This window comes from Lithobates pipiens, unplaced genomic scaffold (assembly GCF_037356315.1).
Source record: "Lithobates pipiens isolate NorthernLeopardFrog02 unplaced genomic scaffold, aLitPip1_a1.2 Scaffold_16, whole genome shotgun sequence".
NCBI lineage: Eukaryota > Metazoa > Chordata > Amphibia > Anura > Ranidae > Lithobates > Lithobates pipiens.
This window is the reverse complement of record NW_027507748.1, coordinates 222,056,206-222,075,151: the sequence shown is the minus strand read 5'-3', so window position 1 is coordinate 222,075,151 and position 18,946 is coordinate 222,056,206. Positions and strand designations below refer to the sequence as shown.

Genomic DNA, 18,946 nt, shown 5'->3' with positions numbered 1-18,946 from the left:
GTGCTTCAATACAAAGGCAGTTTCATTATTCTGCAAAGATCGGAGACAATTGTACAGGAGGTTTCCGCAAGCGCACATTAAAAGAGAGTCTTTCTCTGAGTCTGGAGTCAATAAGGATGGCAAACGTGGTCAACCTTTCCAGCTCAGTGGGTATATCTCGGGCTGCTATCTCATACTTGATGGTATCCAAGAGACCATGATGGTACTTGATGGTATGCAAGAGACCCCCCCCCCCCCCCCCCGATCCCTACTGGGCACCAAAATGAGCACTTCTGATTTTTCAAGTTCGGGTCCCATAGATTTTAATAGGGCTTGCGATACGGGTCCAAACTTTTTTAATGTTCGAGAACCGAACCGGGGGTGTTTGGACCAACTCTAGTCCTGACATTTTAGGGCCTCAAGAAATTAGATAGGCCATCAGTACATCAGGATTGATAAATTTTCAAATATATACCGTAGATTGTAAACTCTATAATTTTCTAACAGATTAAATAATATACACTGATTTGGGTTATTTTTACCAAAAAAAAAAAAAACAGAATATTTATTTTGGTCCAAATTTATGAAGAAAGATTATTTGTTTGCAAAACAGTATAAGAGAAACTAAAAATAAAAAGTTTTTTTTTCTATATTTTTAGTTTTTTTTATTTATACAGCAAAAAAAAAAAGACAGTGGTGATTAAATATCACCAAAAGAAAGCTCTATTTGTGCAAAAACTAAATTATATAAATTTAATTTGGGTAAAGTGTAGCATGATTGTGCAATTGTCAGTTAAAGTAGCACACTGCTGAATAACAACACCCTGGTCATAAAGGCGGTAAAACCTTCCAGAGGGCAAGTGTTTAACCACTTCCTAACTGCACAGCAACAGCATGGCTCTGTTGTTCCAGGAGGGCGTCCATAGATGTCCTTCCATAACCACGCCCCCTTTGGACACAGCCGATCACAGATCGTGGTAAGGGACCTGTAGTGGAAGTCACTTTGGGCGGGAGCCTTGTGGAACCCAGCTTACCTTGCAGAGCACTAGAATCTCCCTGTTCAGCTTCACCGGTACCTCCTATGTGTAAGTAGTTACCCTGTGTCTATTAGGGGCACAGGGTGACCGAGAACCTCAGTCTGATCTACACTAGTCATACTCACTGTATAACCACACTGGAATATTGTATATATATATATATATATATATATATATATATATTGTCTCATATACTATTGTAGAGTCTTTACTAGATTGTTTGAGGTGTGGCTGTATCCCATATAATATCTAATATCTACATTCAGACTGTAGGAAGTGGTATATGACGGAAGCACTCAAGTGTTGTGTGGGATGTTCCATTACAGGGCCAATCACAATGGCCCGTTACCATGTGATCAGCTAATCACAGTGTAAACAGAATTGCCTATTATCTGCGGTACTTTCTTCACATGCTGTCATAGCGTGAGGAGAGGAGAGCTGGTAGCTGGAAATCCTGAATAGGGCCATGCACACAGATAATCAGGGCACAAATTATCAGTGCCAATAAATGATGCCCATCAGTGCTATCAGTGCCAGTGAGCACTGAGGAAGGGGTCTGTCCCCCGAAACGTGCAAGCTTTTCCACCGTGTGGCCGTAGAGTCACCCGCCTCACCAGTTGGAGCGTTGCATATGACATATCACTACTTAGTGAGTATAACACTGTCATGTGCGTTTAAAAAAATGTTTTTAGTGGTAATGCACTCATTAGTGCAGCCTCACCAGTGCCCATTAGTGCTGCCTCATCAGTGCCTATTAATTCTGCCTCATCAGTGCCCATTAGTGCAGCCTCACCAGTGCCTATTAATTCTGCCTCATCAGTGCCCATTAGTGCAGCCTCACCAGTGCCCTTTGGTGCAACTTCACCAGTGCCCATCAGTGCTGCTTCATCAGTGCCCACTCATCACTGAAGCCTCATCAGTGCACATCACTGCTCATCAGTGTAGTCTCAGTGTCGCCTCATCAGTGCACATCACTGCTCATCAGTGTAGTCTCATCAGTGCCCATTAATGCAGCCTCACCATTACCCATTAGTGCAGCCTCATCAGTGCCCATTAGTGCAGCCTCACCAGTGCCCATTAGTGCAGCCTCACCAATGCTACTTCAACAGTGCCCACTCATCACTGCAGCCTCATCAGTGCACATCACTGCTCATCAGTGCCGCCACATCAGTGCAGCCAATTGCTGCTCATCAGTGCACATCAGTGAAGGAGAAAAATTATTTACTTGCAACATTTTATAACAGAAATTAAGAAAAGGTTTTTATTTTCTGTATTTTTTTGTTTCTTAGGCAAAAAAAATAAAAAATCCAGCCTGGTCTGGGTAGGAAGGGGGTTTAAGTGCCCGGTAAGCAAGTAGACCTAGGCATGCCTTACATATAAATATTTTTAGCATGTGACCAAACATCCACAAACACTAGAAGTCCGTCCATTCACACAATGACAGCTGCTGATGACAAGGCGATGGAATCTTCTTCACCTAAAACTTCATGTTCCCACAATCTCCCTTCCTGTACCTAGTCCCATAGCTCTGCATAGCAATGCCACAGGCGGCCCCGCCCACCGGCAGCCACGTGACTGTGACGTCGCGTACCGTGCAGAGAGCAGAGCTAAGGTTACATAGAGCTTGGAAGAGAAAGCTGGAAGGCGGGGAGGGGCGAGGAGAATTGTCATAGAGAGAAGGGAGGCGGAGAGGGAAGAGACGGGCACCTTTGCTGCATGTAGAACGGAGGAGACGAGTGTGGAGGTAGGAGAGGTGTATGGATGTGAGGGGAGCGGGGTGTATTGTCCTGAGCGCTGTGACGTCTATTGTCAGTCCTCCATGGCCATCCTGGGCACGCTTCTATTTCTGGCTGTGTGCTCAGCTGCCGCCTCTAATCACCTGGCAAAGCCCTGGCTGACATGGTGCTGAGTGCCGGCCGGGAGCTGTGCTCGGAGGGTGAGCTGCTAGGGGTACTTGGGGTGCTTGGTGGGCACCACTCAACTTCACACAACTCCCAACTACTGCTGACACTTGGATTGTTTATCTTCTGCTTTGTTGTTGTTTTGGAGCATCTGGTCCCTACAGCTGTCAGGGATATCGGTGACATCACATGTCACATTGGAGGGTTCCTTGGAACTTGGGCAGCCTTGGAGCTGGACAGAGGCCACTGATCTGCCGGAGGAAATACCATCTGGACTCTTTAATCAGAGGGTATCAGTTCTGGAGAAATCACTGCTCAGGGGCTTTTAAATCAAGATCGGGGGTCTCCACGCTGACCAAGATGGGGGGGGTCTCCACGCTGACCAAGATGGGGGGGGGGTCTCCACGCTGACCAAGATGGGGGGGGGGTCTCCACGCTGACCAAGATGGGGGGGGGGGTCTCCACGCTGACCAAGATGGGGGGGGGGTCTCCACGCTGACCAAGATGGGGGGGGGGGTCTCCACGCTGACCAAGATGGGGGGGGGGGTCTCCACGCTGTCCAAGATGGGGGGGGGGGTCTCCACGCTGTCCAAGATGGGGGGGGGGGTCTCCACGCTTTCCAAGATGGGGGGGGGTCTCCACGCTTTCCAAGATGGGGGGGGGTCTCCACGCTGTCCAAGATGGGGGGGGGGTCTCCACGCTTTCCAAGATGGGGGGGGGTCTCCACGCTGTCCAAGATGGGGGGGGGGGGTCTCCACGCTGTCCAAGATGGGGGGGGGGGTCTCCACGCTGTCCAAGATGGGGGGGGGTCTCCACGCTGTCCAAGATGGGGGGGGGGTCTCCACGCTGTCCAAGATCGGGGGGGGTCTCCACGCTGTCCAAGATCGGGGGGGGTCTCCACGCTGTCCAAGATCGGGGGGGGGGGGTCTCCACGCTGTCCAAGATGGGGGGGGGGGTCTCCACGCTGTCCAAGATGGGGGGGGGGGGTCTCCACGCTGTCCAAGATGGGGGGGGGGGGTCTCCACGCTGTCCAAGATGGGGGGGGGGGGGTCTCCACGCTGTCCAAGATGGGGGGGGGGTCTCCACGCTGTCCAAGATGGGGGGGGTCTCCACGCTGTCCAAGATGGGGGGGGTCTCCACGCTGTCCAAGATGGGGGGGTCTCCACGCTGTCCAAGATGGGGGGGGGGGGTCTCCACGCTGTCCAAGATGGGGGGGGGGGGGGGTCTCCACGCTGTCCAAGATGGGGGGGGGGGGGTCTCCACACTGTCCTTAGATCGGGGATCTTCACGCTGTCCTTAGATCGGGGGTCTCCACACTTTGACCAGCGGGCCAAATACAGCCCACTGCAAGATTTTATCTGGTCTGATGTAAGAGGGGACTCTCATATAATGGAAAGGGAGGGGGCAGGGAGGGGGCTCTGATGAGGACTCTCACGTGAGGGAGGGGGAATTCTGATGCAAAATGTCAAAGGGAGGACTTTAATGGGCACAATAACATGTAAGGTGGGGGAACTGTGATGGAGGCTCTTGTGTAACTGGGGGACTCTGAGGACTTTACTGCAAGTGGGGACTGTGATAAAACTGTCACGTAAAGGGGAGAAGACTCTGATGGAGACTTTTATATAAGGGGGACTACTCTGATGATAATGGGGGGGGGGGGGGGGGGGGGGTTGTCCCTGATGGGGATTCTCACATAAAAGGTGGGACTCTGATGGGAACTGTTACATAAGCGGGGGTGGGCTCTGTTGGGGCCTCTCATGTAATAGATGGGACTCTTGTGTAAGGGGGAGGACTGTGATGAAGACTCTCATTCACGGAGGGTGGGGCTTTGATGGAGAATCTCAAATCTCATGTTAGTAGAGGGACTGTGATGGGGACTGTCATGTAAGGGGGGGGACTCTGATAGAGACTCTTGTGTAAAAGTGGGGGGAACTCTGATGGAGACGTATGTATGTGTGTATAAGGGGGGGGGGGACTCTGATGGAGACTCTTGTGTAAAGGGGGGGACTTTGGATACTCTTGTGTAAAAAGGGTGGGGACTTTGGATACTCTTGTGTAAAAAGGGTGGGGACTTTGGATACTCTTGTGTAAAAAGGGGGGGGGACTTTGGATATTCTTGTGTAAAAAGGGGGGGGGGACTTTGCTGGATACTCTTGTGTAAAAAGGGGGGGACTTTGCTGGATACTCTTGTGCAAAAAGGGGGGGACTTTGATGGATACTCTTGTGCAAAAAGGGTGGAGGACTTTGATGGATACTCTTGTGTAAAAAGGGTGGAGGACTTTGATGGATACTCTTATGTAAAAAGGGGGGGGGGAGGACTTTGATGGATACTCTTGTGTAAAAACGGGGGGGGGGAGGACTTTGATGGATACTCTTGTGTAAAAACGGGGGGGAGGACTTTGATGGCTACTCTTGTGTAAAAACGGGGGGGAGGACTTTGATGGCTACTCTTGTGTAAAAGGGGGGGGGGGAGGACTTTGATGGCTACTCTTGTGTAAAAAGGGGGGGGGGAGGACTTTGATGGATACTCTTGTGTAAAAAGGGGGGGGGGAGGACTTTGATGGATACTCTTGTGTAAAAAGGGGGGGGGGAGGACTTTGATGGATACTCTTGTGTAAAAAGGGGGGGAGAGGACTTTGATGGATACTCTTGTGTAAAAAGGGGGGGGGGACTTTGATGGATACTCTTGTGTAAAAAGGGGGGGAGGACTTTGATGGATACTCTTGTGTAAAAAGGGGGGGGGAGGACTTTGATGGATACTCTTGTGTAAAAAGGAGGGGGACTTTGATGAATACTCTTGTGTAAAAAGGGGAGGGAGGACTTTGATGGATACTCTTGTGTAAAAAGCGGGGGGGGGGGGGAACTTTGATGGAGACTTGTGTAAAAGGGGGGGGGGGGGGTGTCTCTGATGGGGACTCTTATGTAAAAAGGGGGGGGGGCTCATGTAAGGGGGACTTTGGTAATGTATTGTGGATATTGATAGTGACTGTCATGTAAGGGGGGAACTCGAGTTTATTTAGATTTTTTTTGGCTTTGTTTTACTGAGGTCTCTCCATTGTTCCAAATCATATCATGCTAATTACAAAAAAACTCCACGTCCATTAAATCATTTATTATTATTATTATTATTATTATTATTATTAATAATAATTCAGAGCATAAGAGAGGTGTGGAGAATGCTGGTGCCAGGGAAGTGACCTTGTACCTCTACACTCGAGCATTTAATACTTGCAGTGGGGGGTTTGTTCTTTGCCTACCGGTAATTCCTGGAGTTGCTCTTTTAAGTCTGATCAGGCATGATGACCAGCCTGTTGGATATTTTGGAGGAAAATTTAATTGATTTGAAAGTTATTTTCTCTATTGGTCCTTTATGGCCTCCTTGGACATTCCTGGGGGATGTAAGTAATGTGTTTAAAATGGAACTGAACACTAAAAGTAAAGGCCCCATAGACTTCAATGGTAACACTTGAAAAATACACAACATGAGCATTTTTTGTCATGTTTTCCAGCCAAACAGCAGCGTTCTACCCCCTTATCTCCTACCAGTGATTTTTCATGGCTAAAATAAAACACCTGAAGCTTGAATACACATGTAAGGCCCGGTCACATCTGGCAATTTGGTATCACAGGCAGCATCGTCTCTATTCTGGCCGTAATTCCAAATCGCACATCAATAGTGGCAAAATGCACTACGCGTATTTGGGTGCCATTTTTATTGGCACCTCAAACATGGTGCGATTTTGCCACAATTGTCACACAATAAATTGCATGGCAATCCGCATCACACGAAGCTTGTCACCTTAAAACGAAGCTGGAGCGTGTTTTGGTCATAAAGCTTTACGCAATGTGGTTTGCTGCGATTTACGCAAGCAAAGCCACAACACATCTGAGGTGCCGTTTTAAAAAGTAATTTCACCCAAACACGCATGGTGCATTTTGCCAAAATTGCAATATGATTTGGATTTCCAGAAAAAATGTCAGAGTTCAGATTAAGGAATCTCTTTTATATTCAAAGGTTGCTAGATGTTCAACCTGGCTGACCTAATTGACCTCTCGTTCAATCACGTGGATAATTTTTCCATTAAGTCAGGAGTAACCATTACAATTTACCTCCAAATGAAGGCCCAATGTATTCTGAAAAAAAACTAAGTATAATTCACCTGAATACACTGGGTTTACATAATAAAAAAAAAAATCGCTATGGTTGTTAGCCTTTGCACAGAAATCGCAAATAATACAGTGGGGGATATAATTATTTGATCCCCTGCAGATTTTGTAAATTTTCCCACTACAAGGAAATGAAGGGTCTATAATTTTTATCATAGGTGCATTTTAAATGATGGACACAGAATATCAACCAAAAATCCATAAAAAAAGCATATGAAACAAATGCTATAAATTGGATTGCAGTTCAGTAAGTAAAATAAGTATTTGATCCCCAAGCAAGACATGACCTAGTACTTAATGGAGAAGCCCTTGTTGGCAAGCACAGAGGTAAGATGTTTCTTTTAGTTGATTACCAGGTTTGCACGCATCTCAGTAGGGGGGATTTGGTCCACTCTTCTGTACAGATCTTCTCTAAATCCTTAAAGTGGAGGGCCACCCTGAAAACCAAAAAATGTTAAAAATGACAAAAAAATAAAAAAAAAATAAAATGAGAATTTTTTTTTTTATACTTACCAGAAATGCCTGTTGCTAGGCACTTTATCCTAATCTTCCTCTTCCTCCTCCGCGGAGATCTTCTGTCTTCGTCGCGGCGTCTTCTGGGTAATGGGTCGCGCTGTGTTCTGGGAACTGTGTGTTCCAGAACACAGCGCGTCCCATTCAGAAAGCGCTGCGGGACTCGCGCATGCGCAGTAGTTCCGGGACTCGCGCATGCGCAGTAGGAAACGGGCAGTGAAGCCGTAAGGCTCCGCTGCCTGTTTCCCTTACAGGGAATGGCGGCGCCGGGACCCGAGAGCCAAGGGACGGCTCGGCCTCGGGCGGCCGACATCGCGGGCGCCCTGGACAGGTAAGTGATTTTATTAAGTCAGCAGCTGCAGTGTTTGCAGCTGGTGACTTTTTTTTTTTTTTTTTTTAAACTGGCCCTCCTCTTTAACCACTACAATACAGGGCACTTTCACCCCCTTCCTTCCCAGCCCAATTTTCAGCTTTCAGCGCTCTAGCGCTTTCAGTGACAATTGCGCGGTCATGCTACACTGTACCCAAATGAAATTGTTATCATTTTGTTCGCACAAATAGAGCTTTATTTTGGTGTTATTTATTCACGACTCCGTTTTTTTTTTTTTTTTGCGATATAAGCGCAAAAATAGCGGAAATTTGGAAAAAAAACAATATTTTCTTTTTTCTATTTGAAAAGAAATCCAATAAAATCAAATTTTGTCATAAATTTAAGCCAAAATGTATTCTGCTACATGTTTTTGGTAAAAAAAATTCCGTTAAGTGTATAATAATTGGTTTGTGTGATCACGGACATATGTACGCAAATGATCATCTACATATGTGTGCAGGTGATCACGTACATATGTGTGCAGATAATCATTGGGACATGTGATTTTAGTGGGACATATATGGGGGACATGTTTTTATTAGGCACATGTGTTTTTATTATTTGGGGACATGTATGTTTTGGAGACATGTGTGTTTTGGGGACATATGTGGGGACTGTGTTTGTACTGTGTGGTGTGTTGTGTGTTTACACTACACTGATGATCAGTGAGTAAAAAGCTGTAAAAAGCAGCCCATACTCGCTGATCATCAGCCGGCTGCAGCGTTCTGCTCTCCTCTCCTCACACGGAAGTCACCGCTGAGGAGAGGAGAGCCGATTGCCTAGCAACCGGCTGTTTGTTTACATCACATGACGGCCGTGATTGGACACGGCCATCATGTGATCAGGAGGGCCAATCACAGAGCCCTCCTGCCGATCTGAGATGTGCCGTGTCCGGGTGACACGAGCACATCGGGATCGCGCCGCTGCGCGAGCGCGCGCGCGATCCCGCTACTCCTGAAGGACGTTCCTGAACGGCCTATCAGGAGTAGACGGCTCCCACCCGGCCGTATATATGCATTGGCCGGGTGGGAAGTGGTTAAAGAGATTGTAAATCTCGTTTTGTTTTTTAAATAGCAAACATGTTATACTTGCCTGCCCTGTGTGATGTTTTGCACAGGGCAGCCCAGATCCTCCCCTTCTCGGGTTTCTCTTTGGCTCTCCAGTCCCTCCCTCCTGTTTAGTGCCCCCACAGCAAGCAGGTTGCTATGGGGCACCCGAGCTGAGCGGCAGCTCCCTGTGTTCATTCAGACATGGAGCGGTGGCCTGGCTCTGCCCCCTTTCCCTTCTCATTGGCTGACTGACTTTGACAGCCAATGATACTGCGCTGCTGTCTCAGCCATTAAGTAGGGGAGTCCTGGGCAGCACTCCTGCAACATCGCTGGATCAAGATCAAGAAGGGACTCTGGTAAGTATAAGGGGCACTGCTGCACATAGAATGCATTAAGATAAAAAAAAAACCTTCTGCCTTTACAATCAGGTTAAGGTTTCTTGACTGTCACTTGTCAACTTGAAGTTTCAGCTCCCTCCAAAAATTTTCTATAGGATTAAGGTCTGGAGACTGGCTAGGCCACTACATGACCTTTTTTAATGTGCTTCTTCACTCCTTGTCAAGCTGAAAGATCCTTCCATAAACCATCTTCAGTGTTCTGGCTGAAGGAAGATGGTTCTCTTCCAAGATTTTACAATACATGGCTTTGTTTATTAGCCCCTCAATGCGGCAAAGTGGACCTGTACCTGTAGTAGAGAAACAGCCCCAAAGCGTAATGTTTCCACATCCGTGCTTGACTGTAGGGATGGTGTTCTTCAGGTCATAGTCAGCATTTTTACTTCCTCCAACCACGGCGATTTGAGTTAATGCCAAAGAGTTCTATTTTGGTCTCATCTGACCACAGCACTTTCTCCCAATCCTTCTCTGAATCATTTAGATCAGGGATCCTCAAACTACGGCCCTCCAGCTGTTGCGAAACTACACATCCCATGAGGCATTGTAAACCTCTGACATTCACAGACATAACTAGGCATGATGGGAATTGTAGTTCCTGAACAACTGGAGGGCCATAGTTTGAAGACTCCTGATTTAGATGTTCACTGGCAAACTTCAGACAGGCCTGTACATGTGCCTTCTTGAGGTGATGCAGGATTTCGATCCATGGCTGTGTATTATGTTACCAATGGTTTGTTTGGGGCCTTGAGATCATTCACAGGCTACTCCCCCATGTAGTTCTGGGCTGATCCCTCACTTTTCCATGATCATCCTTGCCCCATGAGGCAAAATCTTGCATGAAGCTCCAGACTGAGGGCAATTGATGGTTATTATGTATTTCTTCTTCTATTTGTGAATAATTGCTCCGACCGCTTCTTGCTGATGATCTTGTAGCCCATTCCAGCTGTGTGTAGGTCTACAATTTTGTTCCTGGCGTCCTTTGACAGTTCCTTGGTCTTGCCCATGATGGTGAGGTTTGAATGTAAGAGAGCTTTGTGGACTGTATCTTTTACACATAACGAGTTTTTAGGAGTGCCTTCTTAAATTGACAGGACTATCTGTGTACCACATGAACGCATACTGTAGCCAGTCTGTGGCAGACAGAATTGTTGGTTGGTAAGGGGTAAAATACTTTTACTCACTGAACTGTAAATCAATTTATAACATTTGTATCATGTGTTTTTTCTGAAGTTTTGGTGGAATTTCTTTTGTCTTCCATTTAAAATACACCTATGATAACAATTATAGAACCCTCATATCTTTGTAAGTGGGCAAAAATACAACATTTTCAGTGGATTAAATAATTTCCCCACTGTACATGTAATAATTGTAATGCGTGAATTGTCAAGGTATAACACAAAGTTTGCACCGCTCCAGATATAATCTGAGATCTCTCCTTGCTGTGACGAGGTGCCGGGTGCCAGCCTTAAGCTGGCCCATACACCTATAGATTGTCTGCAGATTTTCTATGGTTAGATGGAAAAAGTGCAACAGATTTCTCCATGTTCGCTAAACTGTGTGGATGAAGGAATCTCCCACTTTTTCCATCTAACCATAGAAAATCTGCAGATAATCTATAGATGTATGGCCAGCTTTAGTCTACAACCAGGATATGTACAGCAAAAAAGGGAAGTGCGGCACCACTGGCATAGAAAAATAGTAGTTTATTGAAGTTTCATTTAAAATCAGGAACACAATATGCACGCACTGCTTATGTGGCTTCAGTGGATGCATTTCACACACCTGTGCTTAGTTATTTCTGGCAAAACAACACAACCATAGGTGTGTGAAATGGGTCTGCTGAAGCCACATGAGCAGTGTGTGCATATCGTGTTCCTGGTTTTAATGATACTTCAAAAAACTATTTATTTTTGTATGCCGGTGGTGCCTCCACTTTCCTTCCTTTTTTGCCGTGTGAATGCCAGTTTCGCTGGCTTCTGAGGCTTACAGCAAATATTACATTTTCTTGGGTCTGTTTGCAGACTTATGCCTGATGTTACAACTCGCACAGCCTTCGACAACAGGGATGCTCCAGAGGGGTGGTGTACTGAAGCTTTATAAACTTTTTATTTACGCAGGTAAACAGACTTTTATATGCTGGAAACGGATTTAAGGCTTGAAATTTCACAGGAGGAATGAAGGGAATGGTATATATGCACATACAGTGCCTTAAAAAAGTATTCATACTCCTTGACGTTTTCCACATTTTGTCATGTTACAACCAAAAATGTAAATGTATGTTATTGGGTAGTTAGTCTTTTAAGGTCTCAGACAGGCCCAGATGGAACTGATACTTAAGGGCAGCCTCATTCCAGTTAGTGTCCCCAGACCATTTCCGAAACTCCACAATGTAGTCCTCTACTGGCCTCTTTCCCTAGGTTAGGGAATGCAGGATGGCTTCGGCTGTAGCGGTGCGCTGGGGATTGTCATACACTTGTGACATAGCTTCAAAAAAAGTCTCTACAGAATCAAGAAGGGGGCTCTTCTGTTCTAGGAGGTTGTGGGCCCAGGACTCTGGCTCATCGGATAGCAGGGAAATTATGAAACCCACCTTTACCGATTCAGAATGGAAGGTCCTGGGCTGCAAAGCCAAGTACAGGAGGCATGCATTCTTAAATGCCCTAAACTTCTTCTGGCTGCCCGAAAAACGCTCAGGAGTAGGGACCCTGGGTTCCGGAAAGGGTCATGACTACCACAGGTGTAGCACCGCCTTGGGCTTGCGAAGCGGAAGGGCTGCTGGCTGTGGACGGTGAAGAATCCGTTAGACTGGGTGAGATTGCCAAGTGCTGAAGGCGGCCCTCAATCTGGAAGTAGCCATCTCGGAGTCGCTGCACTGCCTGGGTGAGGGCTGCAACCTGCTGGCAAAAGGCCTCCAAAGGTGAGACAGCTCTCTCGGCCTCTGACATGGCTGGTTTGTACTGTCAGGTACTCACCAGGGGCCGAAGTGCTGAGAGCGGCTTCCCTTGCAACTGGGTGCACAGCACCCCTGAGGGTGGAACAACGGGTACAGGGTGCGAAGGGGCACGGGTTGCCAGCAGGTGACTGGTATGCAGGAAGTCTTCTGAAGGAAGAGATGCCCGTGCAGATGGCCTTGGGATATACTTGAAGAGAACACCCGGCAGGGGTTCTAACACCTGACTTGTGTGAAGGTCTGGAAGAGGGCTCGTGCAGGATGGACCGGGCCAGAAGGTAAGTAGCAAGCCAGTCTGTAAAACGGGTAAGAAAAGTGCAGAAACAGGCCGAGGGTCAAACACCAGTAATCAGTCCAGGAGCCAGCAAGGCGGAATGTAGAGGATAATCCAGGGGCAGGCTGAGGGTCAAACGCAGGTATCAGTGCGGGAGTCAGCAAGGCTAAGAGCAGGAAGTCCGTTAAGCCAGGGGTCAGGTAAGGAGAGAATCAGAGTATTCTTCAGGCAATCCGGGTCACAACAGGAAGTGGTAAACAGGAACAGGAAGCAGAGGAACACAGGTGAGCTAAGGAGACAAACCAGCAAAGACACAGAGCAAATGGTTGCCTTTTATAGGCCTGCCAGTGTGATCAGGTGATGTGCAAACCCACCGTATCGCGCACCCGTGTGCGCCTCTGCGCTGGTCTACCCCGACTTTGAAGTCTGTTGATCCTCTGACAATATCTCTGCCACATCTAGAGGGTGACATTCGTCTTTGCAAAATAGCTAAAGCTCTATCAGATTGGACGTTGAGCATCTGTGCACAGCAATTTTCAAGTCTTGCCACAGATTCTAAATTGGATTTATGTCTGGACTTTGACTGGGCCATTCTAACACATGAATATGCTTTGATCTAAACTATTCCATTGTAGCTCTGGCTGTATGTTTAGGGTCGTTGTCCTGCTAGAAAGTGAACCTCCGCCCCAGTCTCAAGTCTTTTGCCACTCATGTGAGATTTTGGTTGTAAATTCCGACCGTGTGTATGCTCTATCAAACTTTTGATGGTGGAATTCCCGTCAGTAAAAGATTGAGAGCAGTTTCTCAATTTTTTTGGTCGGAAATAGTTCCGAACGGATCGTCTGTACTAATCCAATGCGCAAAATTCCTACGCATGCTCGGAAACAATTTTAAGCATGCTCTGAATCATTGAACTTAATTTTCTCAGCTCGTCGTAGTGTTGTACGTCACTGCATTCTTGATGGTCAAAAGTTCAGAGAACTTTTGTGTGACCATGTGTATGCAAGTCAAGCTTGAGCAGAATTCCGTCGGAAAAACCATCCAAGTTTTTTCTGACGGAAAATCCCGTACGGGGCATAATAGTTGTCTTGTGGACAGATTCTCCCACCTGAGCTGTGGATCTCTGCAGCTCCTCCAGAGTTACCCTCTTGGCTGATTCTCTGATTAATGCTCTCCTTGCCCAGCCTGTCAGTTTAGGTGGACGGTCAAGTCTTGGTAGCTTTGCACTAGAGCTGCACGATTCTGGCTAAAATGAGAATCGCAATTTTTTTATTTTTTTTTGCTTGGAATTAAGATCATGATTCTCACGGAGTAACATCTTCTTTCACATTATACAAAAAAATTGGCCTAACTTTACTGTTTTTAGTGTGTTGTGATTTGTGGTTTTTATTTATTTTTATTTTTTTCCCCTCATGTTTGGGTGCTCCAAATAACTTTCTAGCAGGAAATAATGATTTTTACTTGTAAGCAACAAATGTCAGAAAAGGTTTGGTCTTTAAATGGTTAAACTTCCCTCATCTAACTCCAGGCTCGTGAAACAGTGTGCCAAGGCACATACTGAGACACCCTCCACATCCTCCCTAACTGAATTGCAGATGGCTAGAAGGGCCCTATTAGTACACTTCCAAAACCTCACTCAATGTAATTGCAGAAACAGGGCTGAGGAACTATTTGAGAAAGGGGACCAAAATGGAAAGCTGTTGGCGTACCTGACTGCAGAAACAGACACATGCAGCTATACCTTGTGTTTATTCCTCAGAGGGTAACATGGTGAGTGATAGGGAGGACATCATGCAGACTTTTGTAGCATACTACACGGACCTTTATTCTGCTATCCCACCATATGACCAACAGGTACTGACTGACCTGCTGGGCCCCCTCCAGATCCCGGTGTTGGCCGATGAGGCAGTGGCCAGTCATGTGGCCCCCTTCACGGACAAAGAATTGGTGATAGCTATTGCCTCTTTCTAATGGGAAATCGCCGGGACCGGATGGGCTACCAGCGGAGTGGTACAAGCAGTACTTAATGTCTTGTTGCCCAGACTTCTACAACTTTACATGGACTGTTTTGAACAAGGTGATTTACCAACTTTTATGAGGCACATGTAGTGTTATTACCCAAACCTGACAAAAACCTGCTCCGCTGTTCTTCATACAGACCCATAGCCCTGCTGAACATGGACTTAAAAATACTCACCAAAATGCTTTCCAACAGACTGATGATTATACACCACTTAGTATCGCCTAACCAGACAGGATGTATGCCCAAAAATGCTATAGATATCAACATACAGAGAGTATATACCCATACACAACTGGGGGCAAAGTCATCCTCTGGGGGGGGGGGGGGGCACTGGTGTTTTTTGATTCTATTGACTGGGGCTATATGACTCATATACTGTAATGCATGGGGTTTGGCCCTAACTTCCTCAAATGGATTTTGCTGCTGTATGAGCGCTGGGTAGCAGCCCTCCGTGTCAAGGGGGGGGGGGGGGGTGCCTGAGACTTTTCCAGTGTCCAGGGGCACCAGACAGGGGGGCCCCCTTTCCCCTGGTCTTTTTGCATTGGTAATGGAGTCCTTGGATATTGCATTGGGGTCCCCCCCCCCAAATCCAGGGCATTAAATTATTCACCCTAACTAAAAACCACAGCACTTGCAGACGACTTGGTTCTGTTTGTCAGTGACACCAGACCTTCTCTACAGGCTGCGTTGGCACTCTTAGACAGATTCACATCAGAGTTCAGGGTCAACTGGTTTAAATCCAAAATACCCCCCTTGCGCTCCCATCCTATCCCTGAACAAGCTGACCCCACCATCCCCCTCCAATGGGTGTCCCGAATCAAATACTTAGGACTACAAATTACTAACTCAGTGTCTGACTTCAGCAATCGCAATATTTCCCCACTTCTTGTTATAATGACCAAGAAGTTTCAGGCCTGGACTACTCCTCCTGATTATGCCTCTGTATCCCTGGAAGCAGCCTGTGTAGGCTCCTACGAGGCGCTGTCTCATTTGGTATACAGGGATCTTAAAGCCCTAAACCCACTGACATCCTCCATGTACTCAGTAATGAAGGCATGGGTCATGGCCAGGGAGGGCCTAGCCCAACCAGACTTTCTCCTAATATCCCGCTGTGGAGGAAACCCAATTTAACCCACTTCAGTTACCCGGATCCAATGGTATGGACCAAATATGGTATTAAAATCTTGCTCCACATTGTATCAAACAGTACTTTATTGTCATTTGATGAATTAAAACTAAAATATGATTTACCAAACTCGCATTTCTTTAGGTAAATTCAATTGGGGCATGCTTTTTGCTCACAATTTTGGTAGGGAGCCCCTTGACCTTAAGCCCAGCGACCTAGAACTAATGACCCGCATTGAATCCCTGCAAAAAAAAAGTTTCCTGCTTATATAAAGACTTATTCCATGAAACAACCCTCCTGCTGGGGCCTTGCAGGAGAGCTTGGGAGGCCATAGCTCCGGGACTGGACAGAGACGATATGTGGGGGGGCTGCATTCTGGTATTTAGTATCTAGCAGAGATAGATTGATCCGCTACAAGTTCCTACACATAATCTACCTCACCCCAGCTAGACTGGCAAGGATGTTTGGAACCCAGCACTCCCTGTGCTGGAGGTGCGCTGCACCCTTAGCTAATTTTATGCATATTTTCTGGGAATGCCCATCAACTAAAGCTTATTGACAAGCCATTGCCTCCTGTATAAGGTCAGTCACTTCAATCTCTATCCCTGTGTCCATTGAGGTGTGTCCTCTACACTTAATGGAGCCTCTGGCCACTACCAGGGCCATTCGGACCCTTCTTACCCTCTGTGCTCTGTGTCACCTCACCGACTTTGGAGTCTTGGAAAACATTGGTCAACAGGGCAGTACCTTTTTACAAGGTTACATACTTGAGCAGAGGGGCTTTGAACAAATTTTGAGAAGGTTTCGGGAGGGTGGATTGCTTCCATGGACACAGCATCAGATTAATCTCACTAGAACACAGTCGAGGATCCTTGGTAGGCATAGTAACTCGGAGAGGAGATTGAAGGGCTAGAAATTAGTGAGTGGTCGAAGAACTGGCGCACTGCATATTTGGGGATGGGCAACTCTCCTTAATTGAACCATGTCACTAGCGGGCGGGGGGTCAGTGGTGGGGGAGGGGGGGGAGAAAGAACGTCGCCACTCAATGTAGGATATCTGCTACATGTGGGAAGTCGCAGAGCTGTATCCTTGTGTTATGGTAGACTGCCTCCGGCTGGAGGTAGGAATGTTCATATACGTATCTGTGAAAAGTTGGGTGGGGGGGGTGTGGGGAGAGACATCACGAGTTTGTGATACCCTTTATGTTGTACTGTTTTTTTTTTTTTTTGTACTGGTAAGTTTGTGGCCGGTTGTTGCCCACAATATGTGGCTTGTTATAACATGTATGGTATGAAACAAAAAAAATATTTAAAAAAAAAAAAACTTCCCTCATCTACACGCAGGAGTTCTTTCCTTTGCTAAAATAACTAAAAGATACTAAAAGAAAAGTTTGTAACATTAATGCAAATTCCCACTGGTGATCCTATAACTGTCTGTATGTGATTCCCATGGTCTACTATTGTAATTTCCAAGTTAACACTTGCATCGCGGTTTTGCACTTTGTTTACTCTCAGATGATTCAAGCGAGGTCTTATTTTTGTACATCTGTCTACCTTTCTAACCTTTGTAAAACACTTTCAATAAATACTACTGAAACAGAAATGTCAATTTCCATTTGTTGCCTTCCGCAGGACGAATGTGACATTTGATTCAGGGAAAATAGAAGTAGAGGAGTTAAAGAACATTGGACCAGTAGAGAAAATGGCCAAACTCTATATGGTAAAAATGTTCTACCAGAAGAAATATGAGGGCGATTTCTGCACTGTGTATAAAGTGTATGGAGATTTCTATACTCGCCACGCTTGAGGTAATCACAGTCGAACATTCTGCAAAAACTTTGTGTATTAGTACTGCTTGGAACATGAAGATGATGTACCCTGAAAGCTTGGATGTTAGTGCAAATGACAAAAATATCAGAGTATTGTATTGTTCTGTATTCGCCATCAACAGTGCAATGAATTGGCTACTGCGGAGAGGGAACTTCTCTGCATAATTGATGCACGGTTTCTGTTAATGGCTCGCTAATGCCTCATGCACACAATGAGAATATCGGACGAATGATGGTCCACTTTATTGGCATGCTAGTCTCACATTGAGAACGAATAGGTTACTAGAGTTATGAAAATTATTGTAAGACAGAATACAACTTCCCGCAATTATATAATTATGTATTGTAATTTATTCTTTCATTTCTGAGCATATGTGGTCTTGTTCACTTGATTTCTTACAGATTAATACTGTATTGTTTAAAGAAAATCATTCGTTCTGTTATCGTGTGAGAAATTTTCATGCTTGTCCCTTCGGATAATTTTGTATAAACTGTCGTGATTGGCTCTCAAAATCTTTGTAATAAAGATTCGATTATCGGACGATCGCTTCGTAAGTGGTTTTTGTGGTATTGTCATCTGATTTTTCTCATTGTGTGTACTAGGCATTAGACGTGTTTTGTAATTTTAAATACAAGGGAAGCCCATTATCCTTCCTATTGCATTAGGGTGCATTATTGACACACATGTGTTTGCATTTGAATAACACTTTTCTGTGTCCATTTTTCTATTGTATGGATTCTTGTACTACCATTTTGGCTAGTAATGCTTTCTAAACCGGTTCCCACCCGGCGCACGCCGATGTATGTCGGCAGGATGACACGGCTGAGCAAATGGGTGTACCTGTACATCCCTTTAAATTTGCTGCTGTGCCATCGCGTGCACACCACCGGCTGGAACCTCCGTGAGTCAGGTCGCGGGTCCTGCGGACATCAAGTCCGGGGATACCCACGATCGCCTCATGGAGAGGAAGAACGGGGAGATGCTAATGTAAACTAGCATCTTCCCGCTCTGCCTAGTGACACTGTCACTGATCTCTGCTCCCTGTGATCGGGAGCAGAGATCAGTGATGTGTCACACGTAACCACGTTTTCCCCCCCCCCCCCACAGTTAGAATCACTCCCCAGCACATACTTAACCCCTACACTGCCACCTAGTGGTTAACCCCTTCAGTGCCAGTGTCATTTGCACAGGCATCAGTGCATTTGTATAGCACTGATTGCTGCATACATGACAATGGTCCCAAAAATGGCCGATGTGTCCACCATAATTCCGCAGTCACGATAAATATCGCTGATCGCCGCCATTACTAGTAAAAAAATAAATAAAAAAAAAT

General features: G+C 46.2%; 1 protein-coding gene across 4 annotated transcripts in view; it reads left to right on the top strand.

The window, feature by feature from the left end:
- The first annotated feature begins 2,601 nt into the window (after nt 1–2,601).
- The window catches only part of DCAF6 (DDB1 and CUL4 associated factor 6), a 208,167-nt gene continuing 191,822 nt past the window's right edge, over nt 2,602–18,946 (top strand). For 3 of the 4 annotated variants that reach the window (XM_077481106.1, XM_077481105.1, XM_077481103.1), the window contains exon 1: nt 2,602–2,760. The gene's annotated coding sequence lies outside the window, so the exon portion shown is untranslated. Of the gene's footprint in view, nt 2,761–17,441; nt 17,592–18,946 lie in introns of those variants that run through there. The other variant, XM_077481104.1, reaches the window with a different exon arrangement.